Raw genomic sequence first — 10,697 nt, forward strand, 5'->3', positions numbered from 1 at the left:
TTCAAATACTTAAGATTTATCATATTGTTTGGCAAACTCTTTATTCAACATGGTATATTCTACCAAAGCAAAAATAAGAAGTATCAAAACCATAAATACTAAGCAACCAATCAAAACCAATATTCCAAGTCTAAGTGTAGAAGAGAGACATAGAACTATAGATCCGTTGCAATTACTTGTTGAAAGCCGATTTCATAGTTTCTAATGGTGAAATTTTTACTGCTCTAACAAATTTGTGCTACTACATATTACTAAGAATTACCCTACCTAGATATGGATCTCTCTTTAACATGTTGAAACTGAATATAAACAACAAAAGGTTGTTGTTATTATTAATGTAAATGCTTTTTATTTCCATACATGTATTTCATATCCAGAATAAACATTTGGTTGCTAAGAAGTACATAAAACTGGGTATTTCATATCTAGAATATACCTCAGGCTATTGGTATTACTAATGTAAATGCTTTATATTTTCATACATGTAATTTATATTAAGAATATATATCTGGTTGTTAAGGAGTACGTGTAATCGGGTAAAGATATCACCACAAAATAGCATAATAATGAATACAAAAAAGAACATTTCAATAAAGGCTGCACAACCAATTGGTAGGTCTAGAGAGACATGACCATTGATACATAATTATTCATTCTTACATTGCGACCATAGACTATTTGATCCATTTGACATCTAGCACATTGTCTAATGCCAAATAAGTGGCATGCACTGAGGACTTGAACCTGCTATGGTCAATCTTCTTGGAGGTTGCTTGAGTCATCCAGATCAAGTCCATTTAGAGCGACCACCATAGGCTGAGGTACAATAGGAGCAGGACCAGGAACATTTAGCACTAAAGGACATAGTGAAGCAAGTGTAAAAATTACACGGTGCAATGAACAAAATTTGAGAAAAAGATAGAGAGTACACAACATATAAGAGGAGAATTTAAAAAAAATATTTAGCTCCAAACAATTGATACAAAGATGGCTCTATCCACCCATATGCTTCCACTGTGAAGCTTAGATGGTGATTTAGACTAAAGATAGGTGAAAAGCTTAAGGCTAGCTGGAACAGCTCTAACTGGGTGAATGATAGATGATCGATGGCTATGAAGGGGTTTAGCTTTTATAGCCCGCGAAAGCAGTTAGGTTGGCCTGATCAACCTACCATATGAGCCTCCACTAATAGTCGTCCAAGGAATATTCCCTTTACCGTTGGGCCAGCAGCATTGCCCCTAGACCCCCACCTAGGACCCCCTAGCTAGGGGCTGTGACCCAAAATAGGGGCCCCTACTAACTCCCTTACCCTGTGACTCGATACAATAAGCCTTGAGTTGTTACCGGCTTAACTACTCCATCTAACCTAAAGATTAGACCCACAATGGTCACCTTTTTGCCATCTAGTTACATAGACCTCATCTAACATACAAGTTAGGACTCACCTAGTATCTAGGCTCACATATGGCTTCTCTTGGCTCACATATGGCTTATCCTCATAATGGGGGCCTTACAACTTTGAGTTTGGTGGATCATTGGTGGCACCTTATGAGGATGGGGCATTGAGCATATCTAACACCCCCCCTCAATGTCCACCCGCACGTGAACTATCTCCTTGGCCCAATGCCTAGTCTTTTAAGATGAATTTGAAGTAGATCCTTCATAAGTGTTTTGGTGAAGATATCCGCTTCATTCTCCTTTGTTGGACAGTAGATCAGCTCCACTATCCCATCCTTGATCAAATCACACACATAGTGATACTGGATCTCTATATGTTTGGTGCGCCCATGAAACACTGGATTTTTGGCAATGGCGATGCAACTTTGACTATCACATCTCAGCATAGTGTGTTCTTCATCTTGCACTCCCATATTCCATAGGATCCTTCTCAACCATACTACTTCACATGTAGCAAAACAAGGTGCCTTGTACTCTATTTTGGTAGAAGACAATGCCACTGTTGGGGTTGCTTCTTACTAATCTAAGAGAAAACTCTTGAACCCAAAGAGAAACAATAACCAAAAACTGACTTCTTGGAATCATTGTCTCCTGCCCAATTTGAGTCACAGTTCCCTACAAGAGAAGTTCTGGAACTGTATGTGATACCATAGTGAAGAGTTTCCTTCAAGTATCTGAGCACCCACATCCTAGCTCTCCAATGACTCTCATGAGGTTTGTTTGAGAACCTACTCAAAATACCAACAGTAAAACTGATATTTGGTATAATGTTACACAAGTAGATTAGACTGCCAACCAACGTCCCAATGTCTACTAATGCTGATGTATCCTCAATGGATAACTTTGTATTTATCTCCATAGGTGTAGCTATCTCATTGCACTTGGTCATGCCAAATGCCTTCAAGATCGCCCATGCATACTTCTTCTAAGAGATGAAGATATTTCCTAGCTCTTGCCAAACTTCAATCCCCAAACAATAGTGCAACAAGCCCAAGTCTATCATTTCAAACTCAGAACTCAAAGCCTTTTGAGTTTGGTTGATCATATCTTCAGAGTCACCTATAATAAGAAGGTCATCCACATATATGACAATCACTACTGTTTCAGCTCATACAATGCCTTCTTCAGCTTACACACTTTGTTCTCAGAATGGGGGGCCTCAAACCCTGGTGGCTGAGCCGCATACACCTCCTCCTTGAGGTCACCATTTAAGAACATTGACTTAACATCCATTTGGTAAACTAGCCACTACTTGTGGGTGGCCACTACAAGTACTGTGCGAATAGTAGTCACTTTGGCAGCTGGGAAAAAATGACTCTTGAAAATCAAACCCTTCAACCTATGAAAATCCCTGGGCAACCAATCTGGCTTTGTGCTTTTCTAAGGTACCATCAACCTTGTACTTTACCTTCCAGATCCACTTGGTGCCAATAACCTTCCACTTTGTTGGCTGATCCACTAGCTCCCAAGTGTAATTCTTCATTATGCTGTCATACTCGGCTTGCATAGTTGCCTTCCATGCTAGATCTGCAAGTGCTCCTTCTAAGTCAGTTGGCTCCTTTACTTCTCTCATAATCTCAACTATCAAGGCCATATTGACTATGTGAGTAGAAGTCCTCATTTGCTCCTCTATTCTCTGAGACCTCCTTGGTCTATCTACCTTCTTCTCATTATATGTAGGCATATTGTGGCAATAGAGCTGGTTCACCCCATGCGGCAATGGCTTTTCCAGTGGGGTGATGGCAGGGGGTGAACTTTTTCCTCATCATTTGAAGATGATGCTTCCTCCTCCTTAAGGATAGGGACAGCTCTCGGGATAGGTTCATGGTGGACTACTTCTTCGCTTAATGATAAAGTGTAAGAACTTGCCTTCTCCGCCTCCACTATATGCGATTGCTCCTTGAATACCACATCACGGCTCGCGATGATCTTCTTTGCCTCTTGGCCATATCATTTGTAAGCCTTCTGCTCATCACTATAACCCAAGAAGATACATTTTTTGCTATTTGGTTTTAACTTGCTTCTCTTCTCATCTGGAACATGTGCATAACATTCACATTCAAAAATGTTGAAATGTGAGACGGACGGTTTCTTACCAATGTAAGCCTCACGAGGTGTTTTTTCCTTGGGAGCCTTTGTGTAGCTCCGATTTAGAATGTAGATTGCATTATTAATAACTTTAGCCCAAAAATGGTTAGGCAATCCCTTGCCCTTTAGCATGCATCTTTCCATCTCCACAATGTGTGTGATTCCTGCATTCCACAACACCGTTTTGCTAAGGTGTGTGAGGCATCGTTAGTTGATGCTTGATCCCTTTGCTCTTGCAAAAGTCTTCAAACTCCTTTGAGTTGAACTCACCACCACCATTTGTTCTAAATTTCTTCACACTTTTCCGTGTTTCATTCTCAACAAGTTTTAGCCATTCTTTAAACTTACCAAAAGCTTGAGCCTTATCACGAAGGAAGTACACCCACATCCTCCTACTGTAGTCGTCAACAATCAACATAAAATAAGAAGATCCCCCCAAGGCTTGTGTAGGCATCTTACCGCACAAGTCAGCATGCACCAACTCTAGAGGAGCTTGTGCTCTATTCTTGCTTTCTTGTGGAAATGCCTTTCTCTGTTGCTTGCCCATCATACAAGCTTCACATAGTTCCTTCAATTTAGTCACTCCATGTAGGCGAGCCACCATACCTTGCTTGTGCATCTCCTTCAATACTGCAAATCCGATGTGTCCAAACCTTTCGTGCCAAAGATTACTTGTGCCCACTCTAGTGTTGGCTGTAAGAGCACTTAGCTCATATATGTTGTTCCTTCTTTCTCCTTTACCAACAACTTTGCCAGCACTGTCAAGAATTTCTGCACCTGTCTTCTTGAACCTCACTTCATGACCAAGATCAGTTATGGCAGCAAACAACTGATAATAGATTTCTCCTAATTTGGGGAATATACGACACATTTGAAAGCTTTTTGACTTCACCATTTGTAGCAACAAAAGAAATTGTACATGTGTCCGTAACATGGCATTTTTCATCATTTCCAACCATCACAGTGATGGATTCTTGTAGAGGTTGCATAGAATTGTATAGACCTTTCTTGTTGGTCATGTGATAGGAGGCCCACTATCCAACACCCATGGGTCAGTGGTAGATTCTTCTTGCACTGAGGAGCACACTTCCTCAATGGTCGCCATGAATAACTCCAACTCTGCTTTAGCTGTATTGGCTGTCTCTTTCCCTTTACTTTTAAGGGTACCATTCTTTTCATCTACCTTCTTGACATGATAATCTACGATTGCATGTCCTTTCTTCTTGCAGTGGAAGCACTCTCCTTGAAACTTATTCTTACTGTTTTTCTTCTTTTTGTCACCATCATTTTTTGTGGAGGAACCACCTTTGCCTTTTGCATTAGTAGAGAATGTAGAATCTCCATTGTTGCTTCCTTCTCGGACTTTCAACCTCAACTCCTCCTTCATCAATAATGCACAAAACTCCTCAAAAGTCAAAGGTTAGGTCTCACCCGAGTATTAAGGGCAGTTACTAGTCCATCAAACTTTTGTGGACAAATCTAAAGACACCTCCTCACTAGCTAGTCTTTTGTATCCTAGTGTTGCTAGACATCTGGTCGCTCAGATTCTTAATCTGAGTAATGAATGCTTCAGCCGTCTCTCCTTCAGCAAACTTCTCTGCTGCTAGTTGATTCTCCAAGTTTTGAATCCTTATTTGGTTTTGCATTTCATACTGACTCCTTAGTACATTCCAAGCCTCTGATGCTTTGGTTGTATGCTGAATAACATTGTCAGAACAGCTTGTAACTAAGGCACACAATGCATCTTCATTCCTTCATTTCCAAGCTTGTAGGAGATTTGCATTTGGAGGAATCATTACACTAGAATTTGATGGGTCGGGGGTAGGTTGTGGTTCTGTGTCAGTCCCTAGTACAGTCTCCAAAAGCTCATAAGAATCAAGGATAGTTGTAATTTTGAACTTCCACAAGGTGTAGTTTGTACCATCTAACTTTCCTTCACTGAAGGTTGGTGGATGAATCCTCTGTGTTTGAATAGCCGGTATAGCAACACCACCTCCTACACTACTTTTTGATGCGCCAAAACAGCTTCGAAAAGACGACACCATTCCTCTTTGCTGTTGAAGCCTTTGCCTCTTGTGCACTGTTTGATCCCTAGAGCCCCTTGGGCTCTGATACCATGTAAAAATTACACGACACAATAAATAGAATTTGAGAAAGAGATAGAGAGTACACAATAGATAAATGATAATTTAAATAAAAATATTTAGCTCCAAACAATTGATACAAAGATGGCTATGTCCACATGTGTGCTTCCACTGTGAAGCTTAGATGGTGACTAGACAAAAGATAGGTAAAGAGCTTAAGGCTAGCTAGAACAACTCTGATTGTGTGAAAGATAGATGATTGATGGTTGTGAAGGGGTTTAGCTTTTATAGCCTGTGAAGGTGGTTAGGTTGGCTTGACCGACCTACCATATGAGCCTCCACTAGTCAGTGGAGCCCCAAGAGGAACACCAAGGAAAAGGGGTTTCTACTGCAAGAAAATCTATCTTGTAACATCAACAAGCTTTTGTTTCATTCTTTTGAGAACCATAACAAGGAAAAGAACAAATCTTCATGCAATATCATAGTATATATCTCCCACAGATTTGATAGAATTAACCATAATCTTCAACATCTTCATAAAATCCATCAGTAGAATAAGAAACATAAAAGAATACACCACTTTTGAATGGAAATAATCACATAGTATTCATCTTCATTGTCTTCATAGTTCTCTCTCTCAATCTCTCATAGAAAGATACATTGTTTTGATAGAATTGACTATCCATGACTCTCTATTTCTCTCTCTATCAATAGTACATCATCTCCTTACTACGATACTCAATAATCACTCATAATAATCCTTCTTAGGTCGTGGATGCACCTCCCAGTAGGTATGCCTGATATGAAAGGGCACCAGAGCCACTACAGTGTCTCTTCATAGCTCACTATTGTCACTTCACTTCAGTCTTCTCTTCAGTCTTCAGTAGCTACTTCTTCCATTTGTTTTAGCTATTTTGAACTTAGATTCATCCTTTCCAAAAGTTAGAAAACTTTCCCAAAATCATACATTCCATAGCTGAACACTTATAGAAGATCTACAGAACAGAATATAAATAGAGCAAGAAGAGAGGCTTTATAGAAGGTTACAGAGGGTTACAAAAGGTCATTAGAGAACATCAGAACCTCATAACTCATACTAAAACCATTCCAAACTATTCAATAAGCTTTCAAAAGACCTCAATATTTATCAATCATCAATCCATGCTTCATACATAAGAAAATCAGAACAAAACAGAAGGTATCCGAACCAATTAGAACCTCAACAAAACCTATCAGAACATCACAGAGCCTCATATTTCTACTAAGAATCATCATGAGCTTCCAAAACATAATCAATATGATCCAAAATACTTTCAAAATCTGTAGTGTAGTATGTTGTATAAGAGTGCAAAAATATACACGGGGCAGAGGAAATATCTATGTGTGTCTCTGACTTGATGACCTCGATCTTCGTCAGCTCGAGCACATTCTGTCTCAACCAACAGATCTCAAGAGCAGAATCTGAATAATGAATAAGAGGGTGCGCCACCAACTAGCTATATATAGCCAAAAAATAGGAAATATTAGTACCAATTCGACTGCATTTAATGTAGCCGACTGTAGTAAAATAATCAGAAAAATAGTTCGACTATGCAAAATTGTTGTCCAATTGTACCAATGCGATGTGGCAATTTTCCACCTTGCTGATGTGGCATCCTGCAGTACTGTTGATGTGGCACTTGTATCCGTACGACTCTGCACACTGTTGTCCAAGAACCGACTCTCTAACACCCCCTCTCAGAGTTTGGACAGGTCCAAAGACTGAGTGATTTGGAATGCTACCAAAAAAGAGCCTAGGAAGCGCCTTCATAAACAAATCTGCAAGATTATCCTCCATCTTGCAGTACTCCACATCAATGGTCCCATCCAGAAGCTTCTCCTGAATGAAAAGATAATGGATCTCAATGTGCTTTGTCTGGGCATGGAATACATGATTCCGCACCAAGGCAATGCAACTCTCATTGTCGCACCACAGAAGAGTAGGACGAGTTTGGGGGCAACCAAGCTCCTCCAATAATCTCTAAAGCCACACAACCTCATGTGTGGTGGAAGATGAAGCCTGATACTCCACCTCAGTAGAAGAAAGGGTGACTGTGGACTGCTTCTTGCTACTCTAAGAGATAATACCTGTACCCAAGGTAAAACAGTAGCCTATAGTAGACCGTTAGTGGTCCACATTGCCAGCCCAATTCGAGTCACTCCAACTTGCAAGAACCAGATCGGAAGCATTTGTACCTGTTGGATAAGAAATCTCTAAGTCAGAGGTCCCCCTCAAATATCGAAGAATCCTTAAGGCAGCCTGCCAATGCACTTGTTTGGGTTCAGTCATGAACCCCGCCAAAAGACCCACAACAAAACAAAGGTCAAGACGAGTGTTTTAGAAGCTAAATCAAGGACCCAATCAACTGATGGTAGCGGGAAGCATCCGTCACAAGAGAATCTGAGTGTGAAGTGGCCTTCCAGTTCGGATCCATAGGAGTAGTACACCACTCGCAAAGAGGGCAACTCTAGCTCAATAGGGAAGACGACTTCTATGCCATACACCAACTAGAAAGGAGTTTGTCATGTAGCTACCTTATAAGAGGTTCTGTATGCCTAGAGGGTCTCTATAAGTCGATAATCCCAATCATGGCGATGTGCGGCAATCATCCTGGTCAAGATCGAGTAGAGGATGCGATTGGTGACTTCAACTTGGTCATTGGCTCTAGGGTGGTAGGGGATGGACTTGTGATGGTAGATCTTATATAGTTATGTCAACTCTTCCATGATCTTGTTAAGGAAACGAGTACCTATGTCACTTATAAGCTCTAGGGAATTGCCAAAACAGGTGATGATGTTCTCATACAGGAACAGGGCTATGATATTGCCATCATCTCGCTTCAAAACTTTATCTTCACACCACTTGGTGGCATAATCCATACATACCAAGATGTATCTTTTCTACTTCCGTCTGGTGGGCAGATCAATGGGACCCACAAAATCAATCCCCCACTTCTCAAATGGATTTAGGGGAAGGATAGGTTGTAGTGGCATGGCACTGGTCTTGGTGGGTTTCCCCATTCGTTGACAAGAATCACATCTCTTGCAATAGTCATAGGCATCCTTGTGGAGGGTCGGCCACCAGTATTATGCGAGCAGAGCCTTTCTGGATGTTGCTTCTCCTATGAAGTGTCCACCACATGGTTCGGCCTTGGTTGCAAAATGTGCAATAAATCTTCTATAGTAGCCCACATGGCCAAGAAATCATCTCAATTGCTTGATGTTTATTGGTGTTGACAAGGCGGCAATCTTCTCAATCTTCACTGGGTCTGTTACGATCCCTTGTGCAGAGACAATATGGCCCAGAAGAACTCCTGATGAGATGCCAAAAACACATTTGTTAGGGTCGGCATATGTCAAAACATTGCTCTAGGTGGCCCCAATGCTCACGGATTAGGCTATAGACATAGAAGTCATCGAGATACACCTCAATGAAATCATGTAGATGGTTTTGGAAGGCAGTCATCATCACTCTCTGAAAAGTTGTTGGGGTGTTGCAAAGCCCAAATGGCATTACTCTGTAGGCATAAGTCCCCCATTTTGTGGTGAAGGTGGTTTTGGATTGGTCCTCTTCTGTGATTTGGACTTGGTTATATCCGTTGAATCCATCCAAGAGGGAATAAAGCTCATGGCTTGCCACTGTGTCCAACAGTTGGTCTGTGAATGGGATAGGGAAATGATCCTTCTTCATCTTTGAGTTTAGCTTTTGAAAGTCCACACATATTTGAAGTTTCTTGTTCTTCTTGGGTATGACCACAATGGGCAAAACCTATTCACTGTTAGCCACAGGATAAATGAACTCAACTTCAAGGAGCTTCAATAATTTAGCCTTCACCAAAGTAGAATAATTGGGATTCATGAGCCTCTATCTTTGTCTCACATGTTTGGCATCTGGTTCAAGGTTAATGTGATATTGATAGACTATAGGGTCAATCCCCTTTAGGTCTTTGTACGACCAAGCAAACACGTCTAAGTTCTCATTCAAGAGGTCTCATAGAACCACTAGTTCTTCTTCTAGAAGATTTAGACCCACTTTCAGATGATGTTCAGCACTGTCAGCATCTAGGAACGTCAACTGCCTTTTACCTTCCACTTCGTGTATAAAAGTCCCACGGATTGCTTCTGGATAGAGGTCTGACTCCTTCAAGGGAGTAGTGTCACTGTCTGATGTTCCACGAGAACCAATGTCCTCCTTCTGAGCAAATGACTCATTTGCCTGTTGGGATTGTTGGAAGGGTATCAAAGCTTTGTTTGCTTGTGTGTGAGTGGTGATTTCTTCTGGACTTAGGGATTCATCTACAGAGGATGCATCCAAGAATGCCACATAGCACAGACCTTCTACAAGCCGTGGCTCTGATGGCTCTGGCTTCTGTTGGCAAGGAGCATCATCATCATCTTTTCTCCAGAATGAATGGTCAGGGTGACAAGAGCCACTAGTGAAGTTAATTTTTATACCTTTGATCCATTGCTTATGTAGATTCTGCATGCTTTGTGGTCCATTGGTCAACCCAAATGGAACCATGATCATTCTATCCAACACCCCAAGATCCTCGGCCTCTGAGGTCTTTGTAGGGACATCAACACGATCATCCTCTATCAGAGAAACTTCTTCAACTGCACTTGCATAACCTACTTTTTTTTCTTCCTCATCATTTCATCCTCTTCCTCTGGGGGCTCTATCACTGTTTGTATAGAGGCCCTATAGGAGAAGAACAGGTCCTCACTATTTTCATCATCTTCCTCTAGAGGCTCTATCACTGTTTCTATAGAGGCTCTATAGGAGAAGAACAGGTCCTCCATCTCTGTGTTTGCTTCTACTTTTGCCTCTGTCTCTGGCTTTGTCTTTGCTTCTAACTTAGTCTCTAACTCTGTGACTGCCATGTAATAGGGAGAACAGTACATCCATGCTTCTATTTCGTTGTCAGAGGTGATTTCAGAAGTCAATTTGAGTTGAGACAGGAGGTATTCTCCCATGGACAAAAACTTTTCTTCCTTCGGTAGTTGGCTTATAGTGCCCACAGTTAGGTG

Source organism: Lygodium microphyllum, chromosome 22 (assembly GCF_053477565.2).
Source record: "Lygodium microphyllum isolate KBCC chromosome 22, Lygodium_microphyllum_v1.1.10, whole genome shotgun sequence".
NCBI classification, from domain to species: Eukaryota; Viridiplantae; Streptophyta; class Polypodiopsida; order Schizaeales; family Lygodiaceae; genus Lygodium; species Lygodium microphyllum.